This window comes from Saccopteryx bilineata, chromosome 3 (genome assembly GCF_036850765.1).
Source record: "Saccopteryx bilineata isolate mSacBil1 chromosome 3, mSacBil1_pri_phased_curated, whole genome shotgun sequence".
In the NCBI taxonomy this organism is placed as follows: domain Eukaryota; kingdom Metazoa; phylum Chordata; class Mammalia; order Chiroptera; family Emballonuridae; genus Saccopteryx; species Saccopteryx bilineata.
In genome coordinates this window covers 215,014,265-215,041,747 of record NC_089492.1, presented here as the reverse complement: position 1 = coordinate 215,041,747, position 27,483 = coordinate 215,014,265, and the positions used below count along the sequence as shown (strand labels likewise).

The 27,483-nt window shown below is 40.9% G+C and overlaps 1 protein-coding gene across 8 annotated transcripts in view; it reads right to left on the bottom strand.

The window, feature by feature from the left end:
- SSX2IP (SSX family member 2 interacting protein) overlaps positions 1 to 12,560 on the bottom strand; it is a 45,867-nt gene extending 33,307 nt beyond the window's left edge. For 4 of the 8 annotated variants that reach the window (XM_066268776.1, XM_066268781.1, XM_066268784.1 and 1 more), the window contains exons 1-2: positions 12,432 to 12,560; positions 7,354 to 7,469 (exon numbers count right to left, since the gene is read on the bottom strand). The gene's annotated coding sequence lies outside the window, so the exon portion shown is untranslated. Of the gene's footprint in view, positions 1 to 7,353; positions 7,470 to 12,144; positions 12,277 to 12,431 lie in introns of those variants that run through there. The other 4 variants (XM_066268780.1, XM_066268783.1, XM_066268779.1 and 1 more) reach the window with 3 other exon arrangements.
- Between the last annotated feature and the right edge of the window lie 14,923 nt (positions 12,561 to 27,483).

Here is a 27,483-nt window from a genome sequence, read left to right as displayed (position 1 = left end):
ATCTTCAAAGTGGAATTAAAAAAAAAAAAAGGTTTATGCTAAGTTTTTTTAAAAGACTGAGTTCCCATAATTTACTTTAATTATTCCATTCAGAGCATACCATTTAAAGAAACTTTTCTCTTACTTAAAATTCAGGCACACTTACAAACTTCTCTGCTATACCACAAACAATAGCGTCTCTCATTTATACACACTTTGCTTTGAAAAGGCAAAAACAATTCCCAGAAATGAGATCAGTTACACAGAAAGTTTAATGAGGTTGGAGTAACTCATTTTACCCTATAAAACAGTATATATATAGCTCACAAAAATTAAGGGGTATTTTATTGCTTCATATTAATTTTGAAATATCCCCTAATTTTTGTGAGCAGTGTATTAAGAAAACATCAAAAGTAACTTTATAGATCTTTAGCAAAAACATTCGTGGTTCGGATTAATTACACACACACACACACACACACACACACACACACACACACGCCTCATCAGAAAAGTTCCTTGGCTGGTTCTTCTTTCTTCTACCCATAGACTTGGATTTTCTATATATATCAATCATTTGCAGAATTTTGGAAGAGACAGACTCTGGGATGGCCCTCAATGATTCGGTAGATTTAGTGATTAGTTCCTAACAAATAGAATACAGCAGAACTAAACTGATGAGATGTCACTTCCAAATTTAGATTATAAAAGGGCCGTGGCCTCCATTTGGAGTCGGTTCTCACTTGCTATCCTTGGATCTCTCTTTCTGGGGAAAGCGAGCTGTCATGTTGTGAGTAGCTCCATGAAGGGCCAATGTGTCAAGGAACTGATGTCTCTAGTCAAAAGCCAATGAGTGCCTAAGGCGTGCTAAGAGCCTTAAGAGTGAGTCTGAAAGTAGACCCACCCCAATTCTTTTTTTTTTTTTTTTTCACCCCAATTCAAGCTTTGAGATGACTGCAACCTTGGCCAACACCTTGAAATCAGCCTAGTGAGGAACCTTGAGACAGGCACCCAGGTAAGCCACACCTAGATTCCTGATCGACAGAAATTGGGAGAAAAATGCTTATTGTTCATATCTGCTAGATTTTAGAGTAATTTATTACACAGCAATAGATAACTAATAAAAGTTTTAAAAATATATATATATATATATATACACACATACATACACACACATACAGGGTGGGCAAAAGTAGGTTTACAGTCATGAGCACATGAAGTTTATTTTTAAATTATTTATTAATTATTGCATTATTTTCTGTATCAACTGAAAGCCTACTTTTGCCCACCCCTGTATACATGTCTGGATCCCTGCCCATATTTACATGTCTCTTGCTGAAACATAACTAAAGTGATACCATAAACTACAAAAGCAACTACATATTTAGGTCTATAACAATATTACCCAGTACTATAACTAATCACTCTCCATTATTATAGTTGAATGCCTCCCTCATTAGTTTGTGAACTTTTATAGGGATAGGAAATGCATTCATCTTTGTATTCAACAGTTTCTGAGACATAGCAGGTGCTCAGTAAATGCTTATAAAATGAATTGAGTCCCACATATAGCCCACTCTCTCCATATGTGCTCTCTCCCAGCCTGTGTGGTCCACTTATGCTTTCTTCTTTCACCACCCCCAAACTAATGCTTCTTCAAAGGCCAGCTCAACCACCATCATCCCTTCTACATACTCCATCAAACTCCACACACTTACTAGCTCATTTTATCTTTCCCAGATAGTTTTTAAATACCACATACTTTACATTTCTGGATTCTCCCCACTCATCTCAATAGATGGCATAATCTATGAATAATCAAGTCAATAACTGATGATAAACTAACCTGTTCATTCCAGCAAGCGAAAGTGAATAAAGGAAACAGCAATGGAAAAGATGGAAAGGATGTGAATCTCTTAGAGGAAAGTATTACTCTTCACCCCCCAGATCTCTCCTAACATACCTGCCCGCTGAAAGAGGGCTCAGCAGAAACATTAGTGTCACAATTACAAGATTTCCTTCACACTGTACGCTATTTTAAGTATTCTTTTCAAGTTCTCTTGGAATTTAGACTTGAGAAGGCACAATTGCCTACCTAATCAGAATTCTAAAACAAACTTCAATCAAGTGTCAGAAAATAATAGTTTTTCATTATACAGGAATGTGGTATCATCACACCATCTAGGCTTCTCAATATTGCACAGGAGTTTCACAAATAGCAAACTAAAGTCTTTGCTGAAATCTCACAAAGTCAGAGCTACCAAATTGTTGGGTTAAAAAAATAAAATTGTTAAAACTAAGTCTTTAAACATTAGTCCTCTTTTACAAAGTCAGTCATGAATCTTGAGAATTTAGTTATCAGCATACTTGATATGCATATCAGAATAGAAACAAAATAAAAACTCAATCTCTAGAAAATCTACTTTTTACAAATTTATAATCTAAATCATTTCACCTGACTGGAGTAATTTAATAATATAGCTATTTTCCACAGAAATAAACTCTTCATAAGTTTTAATATATCTGAATGGTTGGAACTGAAAATCTGGTATCCCTTAATCACCTTCCCCCTTGCTGGGTTTGCAGCTCTGAGCAGGATTCACATTTGGAAAGTCCAGTGCAAACAACAAGCCTCATAGGCCTGGGTCAGGGATTTGGGGTCTGACCCTGACCAAATCTCTCTGAGCCAGTTTCCTGCCCTGGAAAATAGTGATACTATCTACTTTGTAGGTGGCTGTAAAAAACAAGGTAAAGGGTAAAAAGCTAAGCCCAGTATACACAAGGGACTGATTCAACACACATGCAGTAGTAGGTGCTGTTCTAAATGCTCTGCACATTATGAGGTCAATCCTTACAACCACCTTATTACATTATTTCTTTTTGACAGCTAAGGGAATTGAGGAACAGAGGGGCTAGGAAATTTGCCCCGGGTCCTCGATCTGGCAAGTGCCAGACTCAGACACATTCCTCATTCCAGAGTCCAGAGCCCGTTCTTTAACAATCATCCTGAGTTGCAGCTGCAATGGAAGCAGTATCTCCTACCACCGCTAGTTAAGTCAAATCTCCCAACTGGACAAAAACTGCACAAATAGTGTGAAGACACAAATTATGGTAAAATATTTCATATGTATCTCTTTCAGTTGAGGGATACAATCTCAGTGAAGCTCTAAGCCAGAATTTGCCATTAGCAAATTAGTACTTTAGTGGGTAGGGAGTTACATTAAATTCCTTACACCAATCACTGCAGCAGAGTGGGAAACAGTACGCTGTGCTGACTAAACGCACAGACCTGAAGGCGGACCCCCTGGCTTCAAACCCCAGTTCCAGCACTTACAAGGTAAGTGGACCTGAACGTAAATCTCTGTACTTCATTTTCCTCATCTGCGAACAGAGAGTAAAAACAGTCTTGGCCTCAAAGCACTGAAATGTGGTAAATAATAAAGTTAAATTAAAAATGTATTTAATAATTGAAAATAAGTTTATGCATATAAAGGTCTTGAGTACATAGTAAGTGCTCAAAAATCTCAGCTATTATTAGATATTTTTACTGATTTGGAAAGAGTTCCACAATATTTTGTTAAGTAAGATCTAACATGATCTTATTTGGTCTAAGAAAAGTACATGAGTATATATGTACAGTACAAAGTCTGCTCCTTAAAGATAAAAGAACAGGAAACACTGAAGATAAGCTGGGCCTGGAAGCAGAAGAGGGCGGGGCCAGGCTAGCCTTCACCCCTCCTTCATGCACTGTCACTCAATGAGGACTTTATAGATAATCTCTACTTTCTGCATCTTCCAAACTTTCTATAAATGAATATGGCTTTCATATAATGAGAAAAAAATACATGTTTTTAAAAGGATATAACAGTGATAAGCAGAGGCAATGGGGATAATTAGCACCATTCTCAAACACCAAAACTAATGGCAGAAAAGCATGGGTAATAAAAAGTATAATACTTATTTCCAGATTAATCAGTTAACCTACAGTACCTTAACATGAGAAGTCCTGTTGGTCAAAACCTGGTTAGAAATCACACAAATGTTCAGTTATTCATATCATCAATTATATGATTATGTGAAGGAAATAGGACATTACTAGAGGTCAGTAGTTTGTAGTTTTAGATGGCAATCTCACAGTATACAAAAATTTGAAATGCATAAGTATTTCCACTGATCAACTGTACTTCTAGGCACCTATCACCGCATATTCAATCACATAAGTGAGAAGGAATGACATACAAGGATATGGTCGACAGCAGCATTACTTGTGATGGCAAGAAACTGGAGACAATCAAAATACCCGTCCACAGAGAAACAGTTAAAACCCAATACATATGGTACAGCCAGAAGAGGTAGTCTCGGATTATTAAAGTGGGATAGAAATGGATGTATAGCACGGAAAAAATTATGGATAACGAGAATAGCATAATCATTATTTTTTGCTAAATCAAACTAAATACATTTAAGAATAAAGGACTGGAAAAGTTACAAACTGTCACCAATGACAATTCTGGGGAATGGGATGGGTGGGAGTAGTGAGTGGTTGGCTAGGGCTTTCTTTCCTTCAATAACACACCTTTATAGAGCTGGAGTGTTTTAGAGGCATGTAGTATTTTGTAAAACTTTTAGAGGCAGTGGGTTCACGCAGAGTTAATGAAATAAAATGTGTGAAAGTACTCCCACCTCAATCCCAGAAAGTAGCACCCTGCCCTTCAGTAGAAAATCTACTCAGACGAATGATAAACTCTGCACCAATCAATCACATGGCTAACACCTATCGCATGTACTTACGCATGTAAGTAAGGACGATGCGGTCTTCACACTCATACCCTGCTATGTCAGAGTGTCTGTGGGGACCTAGTTCATCAGAGAGGCAGATTTCCCCCCTGTTGTGAAGAGCAAAGATCCAGCGTACTAGTCAATGTAGCAAAGGTAGCCTCTCGCTCTAGATCAACTATACTCAAAATTCAGTAGGAGGAAAGAGTGGGGGCAATTTAATTTATAACTATTTTTTAAAAGATTTTATTTATTCATTTTTGAGAGGGGAAAGAGAAGGGGAAGAGGAGCAGGAAGCATTAACTCCCATATGTGCCTTGACCAGGCAAGCCCAGGGTTTTGAACTGAAGACTTCAGCATTCCAGGTCGACGCTTTATCCACTGTGCCACCACAGGTCAGGCCTGATTAATAACTATTAAGATTTTTTTATAAAAGATACTCTTAATCTATCAATTCTGTATCACGTGCATTTCACTGCTTCAAGAGAGCAGCTCATGAAGATATACAGGTATGTACTTAGAATCCATGTTGCACCACGTGGTAATTCTTTATGGACTGACTTTTTATTGCTAATGTTTTCATCTTTTTTGATCTGGGCTCTTCAATTACACTTAGTTTACAGGGCACTGTCACTGCAGGAAGCTGTACAGGGTACTGAAAGTGTGCCAGACCGAGTGTCAGGGGCTGTGGTTCTCAGTGCGGCTTTTATCATTTACTGAGCAACTGTGAACAGGTCATAACTGCTCTGGTTTTCAGTTTCCACATCTGTAAAATTAGGAGGTCAAACTAGATGATCTTTAAAGAATTTTCAGTTCTATCACCCATGATTTTCACATTTCTCAAGGGACCTAAAATGGAATCAGGTATAACTATTTATATCAAAACTTCTTCATATTTTTAAAACAATGTACACAGTCTTCACAATCACTTGTTTATCTAATAAGATTCCACTTAACTTTAACAATAAAAACAATCTACTATACATAAGCCATTTACTTGGAACAAGTAAAGTTAAAGCATACAAAAACATTACCCCCTACTACACACAGATGAGGATACTGAGGCCCACAGTGTTCTTGGGCAAGTGACACAGCTAGAATGTGACAAAGCCAAGATTCAAACCATACTAGTCCAGCACATTTAATTATTACCCCCTCCTGGCTCTAATGTAGGAGAGGAGGGAATACACAATTTGTGAGCTGCTTGTTTAAACTGTACACACACGCAGCTACTTGCTTCTCTACTATCTCACCTTGAGACTAGTTACAACCAGACACTAACTATTCCAATTGAGTGACTGGAATGTGAACTGTAGAAAAGCAGACAAAAATTTAAATTCAAACATAAAAAAATTTTTTTTTTTTAATCTAGTGAATACAGAGCCCAAATTACCAAGCTTTTCCCAAACTACCATTCTCTTCTCTTTGTTCTTCCAGAACACTCTGCATACAGTTAACCCTGTTACAGTACAGATCTAACTGTAATGAAACCCCTCTCCACTTAAACTGAGCTTCTGGTCGGCAGGCCCAGCATCATCCTGTGTGTACCCTGATTTATTATGAATATGGTAATTGACCTACGGTAGGAACCCAATCAAGTCTGTGGAACGAATGTCAACGAAGTTCAGTGACACATTAGTGTGAAGCATGCTACTATGATAAACGAGAATCAACACTTTAGCCATGCTGCAACTTAGAAGAGCTTTTGATCGAGTCTAGACTGGTGCCAGCTTAGAGAAGTAGAAAGGTGCGTGAATTGAGAGCGTGACAATTTACAGACAGTATACCAATCCCAAATCCGTCCAGCGCAGAGCAATCATACTCTTACATGAAGATTACTAACAAAAAGAGAAGCGCTGTTTTTAAACCTAGCTTACTTTGTGAAGTTGAAAGTGAGCTAAGAAGTCCAAATAAAATAAAAAACAATTACCATTTATCGGTATTTCATTCCTAAAATAATTAAGCAACAGGTAACAAAATCTACTACATACAGGCAATGAAGACAACAAAGAAACTAAACATTATTCATGAATCTGTTCTGTAATAGTGTATAGTCATCTTTCTATAATAATTTTTCAATGTTTAGCTCAAATTCAATCACTGGTTACAGTTCTCAAATTTTGGTTCCAGGACCAGCAGCATCAGCAGCACCAAGGAACCTGTTCAAATTCTCAAGTCCCACTTCAGATCTACAGATTCAGAAACTCAGGGTGAAATCCAGAAATCAGTGTTTGAACAGACCCTCATGTGACTGATGCATAGTTTGAGAAGATGGCTGTACTCTACAGAACGTGCTTCAGTATAAATTAGTATTCTATATATGCAGTTTAGACTACAGGATGCCCAAAAGGTATTCTTTTCTAAGAGTGCTAAAGAATGGACTCCAATAATAATGTCGAAGTGTCCCAAAGTACTGAATGAAGGTTTAAAATAACAAAGAGTCCTAAGGACACCTGGCTAAGGCTTACTGAACACTGGAGGATGGGCAGAACCTTTGAAAACAAACAGTATGGCAGTTGAAATTCACATATCCTTTTCACACATACTCAACAACCTAGACTGTCCACTTCTAGGTATAAATCCAAGAAAAACTCTTGCCTATGTACGCCGGGAGGTATGAACATAAGCAGCCGCCTTCTTCACAACAGCAAAAGAGCATAACCCTGGAAGCAACCTCCACATCCACCAACAGGAAAATGGACAGACTGGCATTTCTGCAAAACAGAATGTCATGCAGCAATCAGAAAACTTGGTCAACATACAATACAGATGAACCTCAGCAACAGAATTTTAAGTGGATGAATTTCAGCATTTATAATGCAAGCAGCATCTCAAAAGATAGGGCATGTAACAGAGTTTTTAATTGTGTAGCATGTATGGAAAACTTAAAGGTAGCAGTATGGTGGTCAAACCAAAAATTTCACTCAAAAGAGTTAAGAAGGAGGGAAGGCAATGTATGAAGTAAGGGTTAATAGATAGGTGAGAACTATAAATGTTAAGATTACACTGATTGTTAAATTGGTTGCAGTTTAATGTCTATTTGAGTACTATTTTTTATTTGAATTTTGTATTCTCTTGTCTCAGAATCCTACGTGGCTAGGACCTGACATTTTTATGCCTCTTATGAGTCAGATTCCACACTGCATTATAATTGTGTTCTCTCTCCTGCTGAACTCTGAATTTCTTAAACATAGATAGGGCTGTATTTTATATATCCTTGCATCTCTATTCCCCCAACCTTAAAAGTAGAAGATACTAGACTTACTTACTGTGATTATTTCACAACATATAGAAATACTGAATCTGTTATACATTTGAAATTAAGGTTATATCAATTATACTTCGATAAGAAATACAAAAACAAAAAAATAATAAAGGTTGGTTATATGAATAGTCATTTTTACTTTTTAAAAGTTTCTGAGGGCTTCAATAAAATATTTTTAATTGCTGTGTAGGGCTACTGTCTATCAAATATTACTCTGTCTATGTTCAGAACACTTTTGGATCACTAAATTACTGTTTTTTAGAGGAAGTACTTCTAATTCCCCTGGATAAAACCTTTTAAAAATTCCCTATCTGGAAACAGCCCAAGTGTCCATCAGTGGATGCGCAGATAAAAAACTGTGATACATTTAGACAATGGAATACTAAACAGCCGTAAAGAAGGAAATCGTATCTTTTGCAACAACATGGATGAACCTGAAGATTATTATGCTAAAGTGAAATAAACCAGTCAGAGAAAGACACATATCATATGATCTCGCTTATATGTGAAATCTAATGAATACAATAAACTGAGCAACAAAACAGAAACAGAGGCATGGACACATGGAACAGATGGACACTGTCAGAGGGAAACGGGGTAAGGGGACTAGATAAAAGAAGGTGAAGGGATTAGAAGGAAAACATATACATAACACATATATACAGACAACAGGGTTACAACAACAAGAGGGAAGAGGGGAGGGGAAACTGGAGTGGAAAAACACTGCTTGGAGTGGGGGCGCATGATGTGTATATAGGTGTTGCTATTGAGTTGTACTCTTGAAACCTGTATGGTTTGGCGAACCATATTACTTAACCCAATAAAAAGAAAAAAAAAAGATTCCCTAGCACCTGTTGGTCAAAGGTTATATCCCTATTCTTCAACCTTATCACTAACCCAATCTAACTGGCTCTAACTACCAATCCACCTGTACTTCCCCAACAGTACACTGTACAGAAAATGCCACTATGTGTCCAACAAGTAAACGACAACACCACCTCCTCCTCCATCAGGGCACAGTTGAAATTGTCTTTTCTAAAGCCTTCCCATATTTGCAATGTTTATTTTCTATTTTTTCTCTCACCCTTACTAAAATAAACTCCATTAAGGCAACACTTATTTTTATCCTCAGGTCTGGCAAGGAGGAGATGCTTAGTAAATGTTTAATATTTACTAAAAAAATAAATTATTAAAGTATAACTCAGTAAACCTGCTGGTACTATATAATACTGACCCACTATCAAAAGCAAATATGTAAGGTAGTTTTCCATTATCAATAATGAATGGTGCACTTTTTTATTCTATTTCAACCATAAATTTGTGAGTTCAAGATAACTTGTTCCTTTATTAACAACTTATCGTGATCACCATAACCAAAGACACAAAACAGATCCACAGAGTACCAAAATCTCTCCTGGTCAAACCAATTAAGGCATATATATTCACTGGTAAATGATATGGAAAAACATCACTTAAAAAGCTTTGGAAATGATCCAATTTAACCTGTGGAATGAATTAAAATCACATAATTCTGGGGCAGTGTCTTTTTCATCTTTTTATCTCTAGGTGCATATTACACAGGAGATACTCAAAAGTCTCCTTTTATAAAACTGGTGTGACAGCCAGCTTTGTCAAAAAGCAGCTATGTCAGGATTTTGGGATAGGCCAAGAATATAATCTGGTTTTGTGTTAGCCTTGAGGCCTTTGGCAAGTCATCTGAACAATTAACATTTTAGTTTTCTCATAAACTAACTGCCTCAGGGAGTTTGGAACATAGCATACTGTAACAAGTCTTTGTCATAAGGTACAATGAGATCTTCACATTTCCTCCTGGAACAGGGGTCGGTAACCTTTTTGGCTGAGAGCCATGAACACCACAGATTTTACAATGTAATTCTGTGAGAGCCATACAGCGACCAGTGCAGGTTATGCATTATCCAATAAAAACTTGGTGTGTCCTGGAGGACAGCTGTGATTGGCTCCAGCCACCTGCAACCATGAACATGAGCGGTAGGAAATGAATGGATTGTAATACATGAGAATGTTTTATATTTTTAACATTATTATTTTTATTAAAGATTTGTCTGCGAGCCAGATGCAGCCATCAAAAGAGCCACATCTGGCTTGCGAGCCACAGGTTCCCGAACCCCGTCCTAGAATAAGTTCTTGCAGCTATCTTCAAGCTGTGTCACTCATGTTCCATAACCCTAGGGCTTTATTATCTTCCCCATACACACAGGGAAGGAGAAGGGAAGGAAGGGTATAAAATGACTTGGCTGAAAAGATCCAGCAAGTCACCAAAAGAGCCTTCATTTTAACTCTCAATTCTTTCATCCTCTTTTCAAAGAACCATTTTCAGAAACCTTCACTGAAAGCAGGCAGATTGAGTGTCAAATTAGTCATTAGCTTTTTTTTTTTTTTTTTTTCATTTTTCTGAAGCTGGAAACAGGGAGAGACAGTCAGACTCCCGCATGCGCCCGACTGGGATTCACCCGGCACGCCCACCAAGGGCGAAGCTCTGCCCACCAGGGGGCGATGCTCTGCCCATCCTGGGCGTCACCATGTTGCGACCAGAGCCACTCTAGCGCCTGGGGCAGAGGCCACAGAGCCATCCCCAGCGCCTGGGCCATCTTTGCTCCAATGGAGCCTTGGCTGCGGGAGGGGAAGAGAGAGACAGAGAGGAAAGCGCGGCGGAGGGGTGGAGAAGCAAATGTGCGCTTCTCCTGCGTGCCCTGGCCGGGAATCGAACCCGGGTCCTCCGCACACTAGGCCGACCGGCCAGGGCCTTCATTAGCTTTTTTTGTTTTAATTTTTTTATTTATTCATTTTTAGAGAGGAGAGAGAGAGAGAGAGAGAGAGAGAGAGAGGGAGGTGAGAGAGGAGAGAGAGACAGAGAGAAGGGGGGAGGAGCTGGAAGCATCAATTCCCATATGTGCCTTGACCAGGCAAGCCCAGGGTTTCGAACCGGTGACCTCAGCATTTCCAGGTCGACGCTTTATCCACTGCGCCACCACAGGTCAGGCAGTCATTAGCTTTTAATGTTTAGATTCAATGAATAACTTAAGCTTCCCCGGCCTGTAGGCCAAAATAGTTTTCTAGGATTGGATGGATTACGTTTTGCTGACTGAATCCAAGTTCGTAAATCTATCTTCTTCTAAATTTTAAAATAGCTTGACCTAAATTTTAACTCTAAAGGCATTATTTTTCTCTCTCTTTCCAGATGTCTCATTCTTTTCAAATTCTGTTCAGTCTCCTAAATGTGTTAAGTCATACCTACCTTTCCAGGTCAGGATCAAGGGTGCCAGAATTTTCTTCTACCTAAACAGTAAATCAATCCTTCCTCATACGTAAAAAAATTCCAAGGTACCCATCATTCACAGTCAACTCTAGACATAAACTCCAATCTGAACTGTTAGGAAGCCCAGCATTTTCAAATTCTAGAAGACCCCCTCTCTTACACTTCCGAACCACTCCAAAGTGCCTTTTCTAAGCCTTTACTCCATTATGGAGCCCAAAAATGGGATATCTCGATTCACTCAGATTCAACAAGAACTACATTAGCGTTGCAAGCAATGACAATTGAGCAATCATAACTACGGACCCTGAAGTGGGGTAACAATCTAAAGATTTCCATATTGCACGGGCTGAAAACAAGTTATTCAGCAGATTCCATTTTCTGGGCCCAGGTGACTTGCATAACTGAGCGATCAGCATAGGCTCAAAAGGGGGCAGGGAGCTCATAATTCAGTTTACTGTACCTTATTTTAAAATTCTACACCGAAATATTCTCACACATACCTGCCTCTTAGATAACGTTAAGTTCTTCCCCTAGACATTTAATTATCATCGGGGTTCTCTTCCTCTGCAGCGACCACGGGCCACCCGGTAACTCATTCCAACGACAACTCCCGCGGCTTTGCGCTAACAAATCCCGATGCCCACACAGCCCGCAGCACCAAACTGGCAAGCCTCTCTTCCCTCACGTCCCCGCGTCGCTCGTCACTCTACGCCAGGCGCAACCCTCTCGCCATCCGAGAAAGGGTTTCAGGCTCCCCGAGCCGGAGCCCTTCCGTAGGCAGAGCACTGCCACCGCCCGCGGGAGCGGTCCCCCAGCTGGCACCTACCTCCCCACCTCCACCTTCGGCCGCGGCCGGGATCAGCGCTCGCCCGCCTCCTCCAACGACCCAAACGGCCGCGCCGGGGCTATCGCAGAGAAGCGGGGCGCCGAGACAGGTGCCCACGCTCACCTCCGCGCCCAACCGCCCCGTGCCCACCCCGCCCCCGCCCGCACCCACCCTCGCCCCGCCCCGCCTCCAGGCTACCCCAGCCAGTCTGCCCCCGGCCCCGCTGGTGCCGTCGCCTCCCCCCGGGCGGGCGCGTCACTATCCCCGCCGCGGGGCTTGGCTCTCACCGTCACGATCCCCGGGTGCCGCGGGGAGATACCACTCGGCGTGCTAGTGGGATCGCACAGCCCCAGGGCGCGCACAGGAGCGCGGAACGCAGCGCCCGGGCCGGCGGCCCCGCCTCCGCCTCCGCCTCCGGCTCCCGCCTTCCCGGTCCCAGGCCGGCTACGCTCCGCCCCTCGCGGCCGCCTCCCAGCCTCGGCAGGTTCGCAAGGTTCCCTCCCCGCCCCCGCGCCGCCTGCGCCGCAGGGGAGGCAGCCTTTCATTGGCTCCGCTCGTTGCTAGGCGATGAACAACCGCGGCCTGCATTGGTTGGGTGGGGGCCTTGAGTCTCCTCCCCATCTCCAAAAAACCCTCGGAGAAAAAGAAAACCTTATCCCTAGAGCCGAGCGGGATGCTGGCGCAGCTGTGGCTGCGGCACCTGTTACGCCCTGTGATTCACCCTGCCCGGCTCCCCTCCGGCCCCGCCTCAAGTCTGCAGGGCTCGGGGCCCCGAGGGGGTTGGGGGTCGTGGATGCATTAAAGCACATGTTCCGGTGAACCCTAGCACCCACACTAGAAGCAAAAATGAAGCTTCCTGAAGAGCGACGTGCGCTTGTAAAAGTGGAGAAATAAACCTAACAACAGTGGGCACCCGTAATTAGGTCATGCTTAGGGGAAGGGAGTTTCAAGCGTTAGGAATCGTGGATACAAACAGCTCAACCAGGAGAGTTACATGTAAAATTAGGGCAAAGAAAGAGGCGAAGACAACGGGAACACTAAGCATGGCACTTAAGATCTAGAAGTTTATGCAGAAATGTCTCACAGCCACCCAGCAAAAAACATGAAAAGAAAAGGTTTGCCTGTTGTACCCATAGCCAAGGTCAGGTTGGCTCCTCCTCCTATGTCAGCCCAAAATTCTTCCGGGAAGAAGAGAGGCCCGAAAAAGGAAAGATCAGATGGGGAAATTGCAGACATATGAGTTGAGTTATAAATACAAATACGTACGTACTTTGACAGATTTTTGTGTGTTTACAAGCCAAAGGATCTGTTTACTCCAGAGAGGGGAAACAGGTTTGGCGTTTTAAAGAGGTTCCTGAGAGTACTTTGAAACTAAAATACCAAAATAGAATAAAACAAGAAAAAAATAATAAACAAGATAGGAACGAGTGCCATCCTCCCAATTTACATGTACGTATCCCCAATCCCGGATGAAAGATCAAGGCGAAAAAATGAGCACGCCAGGGCACAATTTAAGAATCCAACGAAATCCTCCTGTTTGCCTTTGGCCTAAGCCAAACTTTTTGAGGTCGAGGCGCATTTAAAATCCTACAAATAATTGTAGGCGCACTATATACAAATTTCTGAGAAATATGTTATATTAATTAAGTCAAATATTAAAAAAAATAAAGTCCAAGCGTGCTTTCATGGTAAACGAAATAAATATGACAAAATTAAATTTATTCTGACATTAAAAAACATTTTTACGTTACATTTTTTGTTATGCTTTTTAGAATTCGTAAAAAAGAGGGGTTAAAAAAATAAAACGAGGCCCTGGCCGGTTGGCTCAGCGGTAGAGCGTCGGCCTAGCGTGCGGAGGACCAGGGTTCGATTCCCGGCCAGGGCACACAGGAGAAGCGCCCATTTGCTTCTCCACCCCTCCGCCGCGCTTTCCTCTCTGTCTCTCTCTTCCCCTCCCGCAGCCAAGGCTCCATTGGAGCAAAGATGGCCCGAGCGCTGGGCATGGCTCTGTGGCCTCTGCCTCAGGCGCTAGAGTGGCTCTGGTCGCAACATGGCGACGCCCAGGATGGGCAGAGCATCGCCCCCTGGTGGGCAGAGCATTGCCCCATGGTGGGCGTGCCGGGTGGATTCCGGTTGGGCGCATGCGGGAGTCTGTCTGACTGTTTCTCCTTGTTTCTAGCTTCAGAAAAATGCAAAAAAATAAAAAATAAAAATAAATAAATAAAAATAATAAAAATAAAACGAGGCCCTGGCAGGTTGGCTTAGTGGTAGAGCATCAGCCTGGTGTGCAGGAGTCTCGGGTTCGATTCCCGGCCAGGGCACACAGGAGAAGCGCCCATCAGCTTCTCCACCCCTCCCCCTCTCCTTCCTCTCTGTCTCTCTCTTCTCCTCCCGCAGCCAAGGTTCCATTGGAGCAAAGTTGGCCAGGGCACTTGAGGATGGATCTGTGGCCTCTGCCTCAGGCGCTAGAATGGCTCTGGTTGCAACAGAGTGATGCCCCAAGATGGGCAGAGCATCGCCCCCTGGTGGGCGTGCTGGGTGGATCCCGGTTGGGCGTATGCGAGAGTCTGTCTGACTGCCTCCCCATTTCCAACTTCAGAAAAATACAAAAATTAAAATAAAAAAATAAAATGACAGCCTGACCTGTGGTGGCGCAGTGGATAAAGCGTCGACCTAGAAATGCTGAGGTTGCCGGTTCGAAACCCTGGGCTTGCCTGGTCAAGGCACATATGGGAGTTGATGCTTCCAGCTCCTCCCCCCTTCTCTCTCTCTCTGTCTCTCTCCTCTCTCTCTCTCTGTCTTTCCCTTTCCTCTCTAAAATGAATAAATAAAAAAAAAAATTAAAAAAAAAAAATAAAATGACAAAAAAGTCATCTTTTTATATATATATATAGATACATTCTTAGTTAGATTTGGTAAACTTGACAGGTCCCGGAGAGAATGTGTTAAGTTTTTTCATTCTTGTGTTTACGAGAAGCATGAGCCGGATGTGTCCTAGTGATTTCTTTAATGTTTGGGCATATATTTGAAAGGCAAACTCTCATTTCCTCATTAATACATTGAAGAATTCCTCTCTTTTTACTTTTTTTTTTTTTTTTACAGAGACAGAAATAGAGTCAAAGATAGGGACAGATAGGGACAGACAGACAGAAACGGAGAGAGATGAGAAGCATCAATTTTTCGTTGTGACACCTTAGTTGTTCATTGATTGCATTCTCATATGTGCCTTGACTGTGGGCTACAGCAGACCAAGTAACCCCTTGCTCAAGCCAGTGACTTTGGGTCCAACCTGGTGAGCTTTGTTGAAACCAGATGAACCCATGCTCAAGCTGGGGACCTTGGGGGTCTTGAACCTGGGTCCTCCGCATCCCAGTCTGACACTCTATCCACTGTGCCACCACCTGGTCAAGCCCTCCCTTTTTACTCTTGTGTTGAGTACAGAAAACCCCCACCATACATATCATGTTAACTTTACACTAAACAAAGGATAGAAGAAACTTGCCTCCAGTCTTCCTAGGAAACATGAGGGGGTAGTGTAAACAATTCAGCACCACAGCTTAACAGCCTTTTACAACCTAATCAGGCAAGTGAGCTGGGGGCTTGGGCAGACTGTCAGCTTACAGCCAATTCTCCACACCTCTGTCCCCGCAAAATCTAAACTCCAAAAACCCTGTTGGTTTTTTGGTCCCCAACAGGCACATATTTCTCTGGAATACCATAGGGCACACACTTTGAGAACCACTGGACTAAGCGATCAAGAGGCCGGCTGGATGCTGTCATACTTAGGTGAGCGATAGCCCAATACCTGCTGGGGCCCATCATTGTTAAGGACGCTGTAAATGCAGGGTTGGTGAGGAGGAAGAAATCAATTATTACCAATAATTACCTTACTCCCTACCCCAAAGTACTGATGACGATATGGGGGGGGGGGGGAGGTATCTCTGCTCCAAAAATAGGTTTTGCAATTTCAACTGTCCACCCGCAGGGGAAGAGTTTTATCCCTGAGAGACCATAGAAGTCTTTTCCTTACTTCCTGCTCTGGCCATCCTCCAGTGAGCAAGACATGTTTGGAGTTGTGGTGGAATATCCCAAAACTATAAGAGAAAAGAAAAAGAAGAAGAAAAAGCAAAAGTAAACAGGAAAGGCAACCCAGAACCCAGATGTCAGTGAGTGGCTAAATTAACCTACTCTGGCTCTGTATACCTCCAGACTGCTCACACGTGAGCTAGTAAATGGCCAATTGCTTAAGCCAGTTTGGGTTAGGTATTCAGCTACTTGCAGTCAAGAAGATCTTGACAGATACATAGGACAAGATAAGAAATTTGGCCACAGCCTGAAAATAGTGTAAGGACACATTAAGCTCATGGCTACAAGATTCTCATGACCTCTCTTAACTCTCTGACCTTGGGTTCTACAACTCTCTCCCTTGCTCAAGTAAGCATTAGTTGCATCACTGTTCCTCATCCTTGCCAGGCACATTAGTGCCTCAGGACCTTTGCACTAGCTAACCTCTCTTTTTGAATGTCCTCCCTCTTAACATCTATATAACTCCTCTTTCTAGTTTACCCAAAGTCACCTTCTTTGTGCAGCCCAACCTGATAACATTATTATTATTTTTTTATTTATTTATTTATTTTTACAGAGGCAGAGATAGACAGGGACAGACAGACAGGAATGGAGAGAGATGAGAAGCATCAATCATTAGTTTTTCGTTGCGACTTCTTAGTTGTTCATTGATTGCTTTCTTAGTTGTTCATTGATTGCTTTCTCATATGTGCCTTGACCACGGGCCTTCAGCAGACTGAGTAACCCCTTGCTGGAGCCAGCGACCTTGGGTCCAAACTGGTGAGCTTTGCTCAAACCAGATGAGCCAGCGCTCAAGCTGGCGACCTCGGGGTCTCGAACCTGGGTCCTTCTGCATCCCAGTCCGACGCTCTATCCACTGCGCCACCACCTGGTCAGGCCCTGATAACATTATTTAAAATCAGAACCCCCGCCTGACCATGCGGTGGCGCAGGGGATAGAGCATCAGACTGGGATGTGGAAAACCCAGGTTCGAGACCCCGAGGTCACCAGCTTGAGCAAGGGCTCATCTGGCTTGAGCAAAAAGCTTACCAGCTTGGACCCAAGGTCGCTGGCTCAAGCAAGGGGTTACTCAGTCTGCTGAAGGCCCACGGTCAAGGCACATATGAGAAAGCAATCAATGAACAATTAAGGTGTTGCAATGTGCAATGAAAAACTAATGATTGATGCTTCTCATCTCTCCGTTCCTGTCTGTCTGTCCCTGTCTATCCCTCTCTCTGGCTCTCTCTCTGTAAAAAAAACAAACAAACAAAAAAACCAAACAAACAAAAAAAAATCAGAACCCCCTTCAGCTTTCCAAATCTCTTACCTCCCTCTAATATCATTTCTACCATAATATAGCATTTACTTATTTTGTTTGTTTGTTTCTTTGGTCCATCTCCCGTTGCTAGATTATAAGCCCAGCAGAGACAGAGATTTTGTTTGCTCGTTCACTGATGTATCCTCAGTGCCTACAACTGTGCCTGGTACATTGTGGTTAGTGCTTAATAATTATTTACTGAATAAATGAACATAACTTGTTTTTAATTTCAAAGAAATTACCTTGGCAATCTACTGTGTATTTATTACAGTGATGCTGCTTTAAAGATATCACATCAGTAGGCACTGTATTTGTTGAAAATACTACTTTCCTTGAGAATAAATCTAGATTTTGGAACAATCCAGAAGTCAGTCAGAGCCAAGTCTGATGAACACATTCTGGAACCATGTTAAAATGCCAAACCTGTGTTTGCCAACTAAGTGACTGCATTTACGTGGATAGGGAAAGGTCAACAAAGAAGACGTGTTTGATTCTTTTAGGACAGACAGTAAACTGACTCTGAACATAATTTCAGAGAGGAGTTCTAAAAATGTACACCGGTAGCAACTTTCAGAAAAATACATGTATTTTAAACTTTGTATGTTTGTATGTGTGAATGAGTCTCTTCCAATCTGTCTGCAGACTTCCATTCTCGCCCCCATTACATCAGAGTTTTTCAAAAATGAAAATCAAATTCTCTTCACTCCTCTCTCTCACCCCTTACAATTAAGAGCCTTTAATGGCTCTTATTTGTTTAATGGCCTCTATTGTATGCAACATGGAATTGAACTTCCTACCCAGCCTTGCACACATTGTCTGGCTCCTGTCCCCATTTTGGAACTCTCGCTTTGGCACACAAAGTGCCCCAGCTGGCCCTTTTTGTCATCTTCTGGCCCTTTGCACCTGCCATCTAGTCGGCCTGGAAGGCTCTTCCCACAGAATTCAAGACTATGATTTTTTTCAACATCTGAATCTTACTAGCATATATTAAGCAAACTTTCCAGGCTTGGTTTTATTTGTTTCTTTGCTTGCTTATGGCCTGTATTCTGCCACTAGAATGTAAGCCCAATGAAGGCAGGGACTTGGTTGGTGGTGTTTGCCTCTGTAGCCCCAGCCCCTCCACGCCTGCACTGGAGGGTTGTTAACCAAACCGTTACTGGGAAAATGGTGTGGGATGTGAATAGGAGGGAAGCAACAACCATTTTTCATTTTATTAACTTCTGTTATATGTGAATTTTTATAAGCACATATTATTGTTATTTTTAAGTATTTTAATTTTGCTGAAATAAATAGGCTCTGACTTTAATATGTATTAAGTTAAAAATCTACCCTTATTTACTCCTATGTGTTTCTCAGAACTTAAGTGTTTCAAATACCCCAGCAAACATTCAGGACACACAGCTTCTGCTAACAGGTATATTCAGGTCTGGGTAATAATGGGCTTTGTGTAATTCATACTGTCTGGGTTATTTCAATAGCAGCAACAGTTTCTGAATCTAGGAAAGATGTTAGGGCCCCTGTGCTATAACAGATGAGAAGATGGGCTGAGTCCCCTTTTCTTAATGGCCTCACATTCATTCACTTTCTGGCCAAGACTTTCTTCCCAGCAGCGGCAGGGAGCGTGAACAAAGTTTTGCAGGGTATTGTAGTAGGAACTTCATATCCATGGCCTCATTTTATTCAGAAGATACATAAGTCTGTTAGTAATTAACTGCAATATAGTATAGAACAGCTTTCAAAGGCTGCAAGATCTCAGAGTCCTATATGTGGGCTGAAGTGGTCAGGGAGTACTCCATGGAGAAAGAACTGGAGTAGGACCTTGAGGCAGCCTTCCTTTGGCTAGCCTGGCAGTACCAGACCACCAGCTCCGCCTCCTGACCTCCAAAAGTCTCACAGTTAGCTGCACTTGGTTCCTCTGGCTGAGTGAATCTCTGCATCGTGTTGCATTTCTGAAGATGATTCATTTCTGGCCAATCCTTTTGGCTTTGGGCCAATAGTACCAGCTTGAAATGACAGTCTTGTGTCACTTACAAAGTGCTGGCTGAGTTTACAGGAAAAACAGATCCCTGCGGTTCCCTTTTCCTCCTCCCTTTACCCGGGTGAAAATTCCCAGAAAAGAAAACTACCCTTGCTCCTTAACCACCATGTTCTAACTCCCCCCACAGGCACAGACACACAGAAGACAAATGCGTGATCATCTTCTAGGTCCTCCACTCTTAGCACTTGAGATTTTCGTCTGGTCTGAAGAGTGTTTTGCCCCACTACTTTTTTGAAATGGTTCTTTTAGAGCAAGGACACCTAATAGATTTTTATCAACCTCAAACACATTGATTTCTTACTCTCCATGTGTCTCCAAATTGATTTATTAATTTAAAAATATCCCATGTAAAACTTGATCATGCATAAATCACTCAAAGGGTTTATAAAGTGCTATCATGAAAAAGTGGTCAGTTACCAAAGAGAAGTTCCCAAATCCTGTATTTCCAAGAGAAAATCATACCTCCTTAAATAACTGCAGTAAACACACATGCACGTCACATGCACACACAATAGGCAATCATTTTGAACATTTTGAGCATTCAGGAGGACATCCTGAATTCTAACACTTCAACCATGTTAGCTATAGTGTTTGACACAAATTCATCTTCTTCAGTATCCAATCATAGTGTAAATTTATTTATTTTTATTACTGAAATCTTATGGGGTTTCATCACACAGTGCATAACATCTCACTTTTTAAAAACTCACCAATCATACATATCTCCTCTTTAGTCTCTCCTCCAGCTGCCTTAATTTTGATAAACCCCCTTCCCTTCCAGTACACACGCACATGCGCACACACGCACACACACACACACCCGCGCGCACACACACACTCAAAGCTAAACTTGCTGACTACAGTGGCCTCTAAACCTTTCTTACACAGAAAATTTAGTTTAGTTTACATTTCTAAACCTGAAAATTTAAACCCAAAGCATTGGTCAACCAACAAAAGATTCTCCAAGGAGGTAGGGGGGACTATAAATGACCTAAAAATATATTTTTTTTTAGTTTACAAATCTATTTAAAAACCACAGAGTACAAAGATTCAGTATCAAGTTGAGTAGTTCTAACTAATTTAATTCTGCATGAATGCACCCTTTTATTCTACCTAGTCTTAGTCTTCCTTGCTCTTATATCAATTTTTCTTCAATGGTTTAATAAATATTTACTGAATGATTACCATGTGCCAATGCATACCATTGCGGGATATAAGGTCCCTGCTCACCACAGAAACTCGGCCTCCCAGGAAGACAGAATAATGACAGTCTGAATATTGTCGAGAAGAAGTGACCTGCACCGTAGGCACTTGAGTCAGACTGCCTGGGCTGAAGTACAGCTCAGCCTCCTGGGTCCATGCTGACATCACTGGCTTCCAAAGCAACCCAGGGTTCCCTTCCTCTAGGCATTCTGTTCACTAAACAATAAGTGCTTTGTGATCTAAGTCACTACCAGTTAGGTTGTTTGTTACTTGAGATTAAAAGTATCTTATATGATAATACACCAAAAAAAGAGCTCTCATAAAGTGACCTAAGGTGTGATATTTCATTTATGGGTACAGACATACTCAGATGTCCAAAGTGGAAACAACCAAGTAACCAAAAAGAGTCAGAGAGAAATGAAGTATAGGAGTTATTTACAAAGGATTGATTAACTAGAATAATTAAATTAGAAGCAGCAAAAATGTGGAGCTGTTTTTTTGCTATGAATTCTAAATATGTATATCTAGAATATTAACATTTTTCTATAACATATGTATATATAAATTTAACTAGGCCACAGAAGTTAAAGTATATCAGTATATATAACTTTCCACAAATGATTTGCTATGCTGAGATCTTCAGAGCATAGTACTATGTTTTCTTGCTAGCACTTGCTTTATGTTATAGATCTTTTTTTAACAAAATTCATGTGTAAATAATATATTTAGAAATCAAATGTTCTAAATGTAGTAGTGAAAGTAGATGTGTAAAAGAGAATTATGATAATTTCTTTGTATGGTGAACAACACCTTTGTAGAACAAATAATCTCTATCGTTTATCAATTCTATAAGATTACATTTTTAGTATTAGATTTCTTTTAAAAAGTTTTACATAAAACCCAGACTTTTATGCAGCTATTTTAGTGAGTTTTCTGTAATATAAATCATACTCCAGAAGGCAGAGGTGTTGCAACCAACAAAACAGTTCAAATCTTTTTATTCTGCAACTGGCAATTCTATTTTATCTTAGCTATAAATTTCCACTTGTTAAGTGAAATGTCTTTTTTCTGCATTCTCAGTGAAGAAGAGATCTGGAGGCTTGATTCTTGATGGGTTTTATTTTCTGTTTTGTAAAACCTCTATCAATGATGTCATCAAATAATTGTTCAAATTGAAATATAGTGAGATAATATACAAATCCTTTGTATGATGGGTAAAACATCCACATATAAATGCAGATTCGTTATCAGTTAAAATACGGTATTGATTTAAAGTAACTATTTAAGACTTAAAATCGTATATGAATTTGCCGTCCCTTTAAAAAGAAAAGCTGAACTCTCTTGGATTTATTTTATCTTAGCAGCTGTTCTCAAAGTTGATGTTATTCAAATGAGGGTTTTCAACTCTTTGTTGTGTTTTTCAACTTATGGTATATGCTATCACACATTAAACCCAAATTTAGAATGAAGTGGATTTAGGACAAAAATACTGGAGAAATAAAATAATATTGAAAAAAACCTCTAAATTTTCTCTCTCTCTTTTTTAGTTACTTGTTAGCAAAGAAATTTATTTGCATGTAAATAATCAGGTTCTTTTATTTTAATGTTTCAGGGGAGAAATCCCACAGATTTTGTCTACTTTAAAAAAAAATGAAAAACCCTAAACCTCTCATTTTCATTTAACAAAGATAAAACTGTTGCACATGATCTGCCCGAAGCCCCTGTAACAATGGCAAGGCACCAAAAGTCGGATGATATATTTAGTAATGTGTATGGGGAGGGGAGGGGAGGTGTCCTAGATGGCAATGTCGATACTTCCTGTGGTCACAGACTATGAGGAAGACACGTCAAACACTTTCCTTGACACTCTGAAATAAGCATATTTTAAATTTTACCTAATGTAGGCTACCTACCCATTGATCTAGAAAGAATAACTTCACAACTCATACACCTATTTTCATTTATTTTTGTTGCATTTGTTTTGCAAGGGTCAGCATAGCAAGATCATTAAGAGGACAAACTCTGGATAAGGATCTTGGCTCTGACCCTACTTGCTGTGAATACTTGTACTTTTCATTTAATTTACAAACTAAACCAGTTAGCTTCAATAATACCAAAATACATATAAAACTTTAACTTATTGAGGAGTTATTGTCTTCATTTTATGTCATATGTAGTCATTTCCTAGTATCAATGCTTTCCAAGACTGCTTCTTGCCAAGCACTGTTCTAAGTACTTTACATATTAATTCATTTTCTTCTCACAACAACTAGATGAGGTAGGGTCATTATTGCCTTTACTTCCTGATTAAGAATTAAGAAGGCAGATGTTAGGTAATTTGCCCAAGATTACCCAGCTAGTAAACTTCAGAGCTCTTCTCTTAATCACCATGTCATCACCAAACAGTTTAGGATTGAGTTCATCTCTGTTGCTCGCCAATCATTTCTGTTCAAATGCCTGCTCATTAATTAAAAGAAATCTTCAATCTGTGATAGCCACCCCCTGCCCATGCACATAAAGATTCTCTGAGTGGTCCAGAGCATGGACAACTTTAAGGGAATCAATTTCACATCCCCAATTTCTGTCCTACAATTGATTTCCTATACCAGGGGTCCCCAAACTACGGCCCGCGGGCCACATGCGGCCCCCTAAGGCCATTTATCCGGCCCCCGCCACACTTCTGGAAGGGGCACCTGTTTCATTGGTGGTCAGTGAGAGGAGCACATTGACCATCTCATTAGCCAAAAGCAGGCCCATAGTTCCCATTGATATACTGGTCAGTTTGTTGATTTAAAATAAAGAAATATTTCTTTATTTTAAATATTGTACTTGTTCCCATTTTGGTTTTTTACTTTAAAATAAGATATGTGTCGTGTGCATAGGGATTTGTTCATAGTTTTCTTTATAGTCCGGCCCTCTAACAGTCTGAGGGACAGTGAACTGGCCCCCTGTGTAAAAAGTTTGGGGACCCCTGTCCTATACCCTCTCTGCCTGAGAACATGCTGGGGTCTCTTTCCACCCCCTTTCACAATCACCATTTTTTCACTTAACAAAAGAAAGCCACTCTTCTCACAGATCTCACATCTTTTTTTTTTTTTTTTTTTTAAAAGAGACAGAGAGAGAGAGTCAGAGAGAGGGATGGACAGGGACGGAGAGATGAGAAGCATCAATCATTAGTTTTTCGTTGCGCATTGCAACACCTTAATTGTTCATTGATTGCCTTCTCATACGTGCCTTGACCGTGGGCCTTCAGCAGACCAAGTAACCCCTTGCTTGAGCCAGCGAGCTTGGGTCCAACCTGGTGAGCTTTTGCTCAAACCAGAAGAGCCCTCACTCAAGCTGGTGACCTTGGAGTCTTGAACCTGGGTCTTCCGCATCCCAGTCTGAGGCTCTATCCACTGTGCCACCGCCCCGTCAGGCGATCCCACATCTTTCTGCAGTACTTTGACCACAGGTGCACAAAACACAAAAAATTAGAAGCCTGTGTTAGTGTTGAGAAAGGGAATGACTGATGGCTGGAAATATAACTGTTACCTGATAGACCATTAAAAATGATTTTGGTGATAGATCATCACATGATTTTGGGCATATAATTGGAAGGAGTTTGAGGAATTGAGTAACACTGCCACAACAAATTCCTCCCATTCCCATCTACTTATTTCTACGAACAAAGTGCCTTAGCATTTATATCTATAGGAACAAATGCCTGAATAGACTTGAGGCAGAACTCAGTCTCATTCTAGTTATAAATAGTTCATCCACAGATCCACTGGGGGGAAAAAGTGCCCCTACCATTCCATTAACAGATACATTTTCAATAAAATCTTATTTTTATGTTTTAAAATACATAGTTATCAATCTGCAATATAGCTACTGCTTGATCAATTTTTTATTACTAACAAGTTTAAGGATAACTTTAACCAGAGATTTTTAACACCTAGAACTTCACAGTCACAAGAAAATAAAATTGTGTAAATATGTAGTTATAATGTCTGTTGTAAAGAATGATGTAATGATCAATAAACACTTTTAAAGCATGAAAGTATGCAATATGATAGCATTCTGAGGGGTAAATGAAGTGAAAATATGAGTTCAAGAAGAAAGAACAATATAAATTTTCCATTAAAGTGCTATTCATCTATATTTAAAATGAATAATGTAGGGTAACAAATTATGTGGGATTTAAATTCTTCGGGATAAATCTAGAAGAGTGAGTTAACAGCTTTATTTTAAAATATCGTGAATTGCAATACCCTGGAGATTACACCTTTTGCAAATTTATGATGAAGAATCACAGGCGCAAGATAAAAATATGGGAGGGATATAAGTTTTTCAAAATTCTTTCAGAGACATATGTGAGCAAAAGTTTGAAAACCATTGATCTTGACTACCTAACTCTTCAGGGTATCTAAAATCTGGTCCAGGTACTCATAAACACTACTATTTAATTCACAAAAACAAGGCTGACATGCAAAATGAAATGCCCTTGTTCTATGCTCTGTATGCCTGGATATTCAGCAAGTGGAACAAATGAGAACTGAATATACCATGTTTTCCTGTGCTATTCTTTTACCTCTGAAGACACTATACATAGCTACGTCTACCATACTGTGTGTGTTTCAGGAAAACAAAAACACAAACTATAGCTTTTAAGATAAATAAATGCGCCATAAGCTTTTCCTGTTATTTCACTGTCTATATAAACCTGGTCTATGAGCTTCTTAGGTTACAGACTTTCCACACCCAAATTTAGTACTCACAATCTGATATGTAAAGGTGTCCTTTGGAGGTAAAACAGGAAGTTTATTGGAAATTAAAAATTTCCTGAAAATCCAGGCACTTGAGTCAAAATAAGTAGGTATAATTCATATCTCACCTGTTACCTTAAAATGAAAGTATTCTAACTTACTCCAGTGCCAAACTTGGACTCCAGAAAGCTAGGATTCTCCTTTTATTCTGCTACTAATACTTAACAAATAACTTCTCTCGGCTTCATTTTCTCCATCTGTAAAATAAGTGGGATTACTTACATTTCTTTTGTGTTCCTCCTGTTCTATTCACTCATTAATCCAGCACACTTTGATACTGAGCAGCCTCTTGTACCTGTGCTGTGCAGGCTGTTGTTGGAGATTCAAAGGTAAATGGACAAAGTCCCTCTTCTCAAGGAGCTTAGGCTATGATGACATTAAAACTGTTAACTTGTTTACTCTCTTTGTTTGCGGATGATTACAGAGTGATAAATGTTGCATAGAGAAGGCACAGTAGTGGCTCAGTAGAGGGAACCATCAAGTTAGGGAACACTTCACACAAAAGGAAACATGTATCTTCCTTTGCCCATTTGATGCTTTAAAACTTTTCATTTTCATTACTTTTAAAGATAAGGCAATACATTCATATAATATAAAATCCAAAATATGTGAAAGGGCACGCTGTGAAAGTTTCCCTTCTACTTATCTCTCACAGGTCTCCGGGGCTGCCCAGGGCCCTTTCTTTGGAATAAACAGGACTGCCAGTTTCTTGTACATTCTACCAAACATTTGAATGATATCCTTAAAGAATGACTATAAGATCATTGAGTGAAAAAGAGAGTCTGGGCCCTGGCCGGTTGGCTCAGTGGTAGAGCGTCGGCCTGGCATGCAGAAGTCCTGGGTTCGATTCCCTGCCAGGGCACACAGGAGAAGCGCCCATCTGCTTCTCCACCTCTCCCCCTCTCCTTCCTCTCTGTCTCTCTCTTCCCCTCCCGCAGCCAAGGCTCCATTGGAGCAAAGATGGCCCCGGCGCTAGGGATGGCTCCTTGGCCTCTGCCCCAGGCGCTAGAGTGGCTCTGGTCGTGACAGAGCGACACCCCGAGGGGCAGAGCATCGCCCCCTGGTGGGCAGAGCGTCGCCCCCTGGTGGGTGTGCCGGGTGGATCCCGGTCAGGCGCATGCAGGAGTCTGTCTGACTGTCTCTCCCCGTTTCCAGCTTCAGAGAAATACAAAAAAAAAAAAAAAAAAGAGAGAGTCTGAGCACTGCAAACAAAGGGAACAGCCTGAGCTTGTGGAGCAGTGTGGGCCATGGGTTGCAGGACAGACGGAACAAGGGTCGGCTCCTTGAGGGGCCTTCCCACGGTAACGGGTTTGGATCTTATCTTGAAACTTTGGACAGCCATCAGTGCACTAACAGAAATGTGGAGAATGAGAGGCGAGATCAATGGGGAAGACCAGTTAGCAGGCAACTTTAATAATCCTGGGAAGAACTAATGAGTGCCTAAATCACCACAGACAGAATCAGTGGGAATTGAAAAGGGGTCAACTCGAGTTAAGGAAGAAGGATGAACAGTATTATTGGATCCATTGGATTCTAATAAATTTAATTCCTTCTCTCTTTTCACCTAAGAATTTCCCAAATTTCAAGAATAATTAGAATTAATTATCTCCTTTTTTTATGCTGCCATTGGGGAACCCCATCTTGTTTTAGATGTTTATTTCAATGACCTCAAGATGTCCAAGCTTCCCAGATTAATTTTGTCGCTCAAATCCTTATCTTCATATTGCTGTCATCACAGAAATCCCCTATACTTACACTCTTCTCTGAAAAATCCCTTTACCTTGTAGTCTGAGGGAAACTGGCGTTTTCCTGAGGACACTGAATTCCCTGCAGCACACACGACTGTCATGCACCACTGGGCCAGAAGGTGGTACAGGTGTTCTTCTGGCTCCTCACTGCCACTTCCA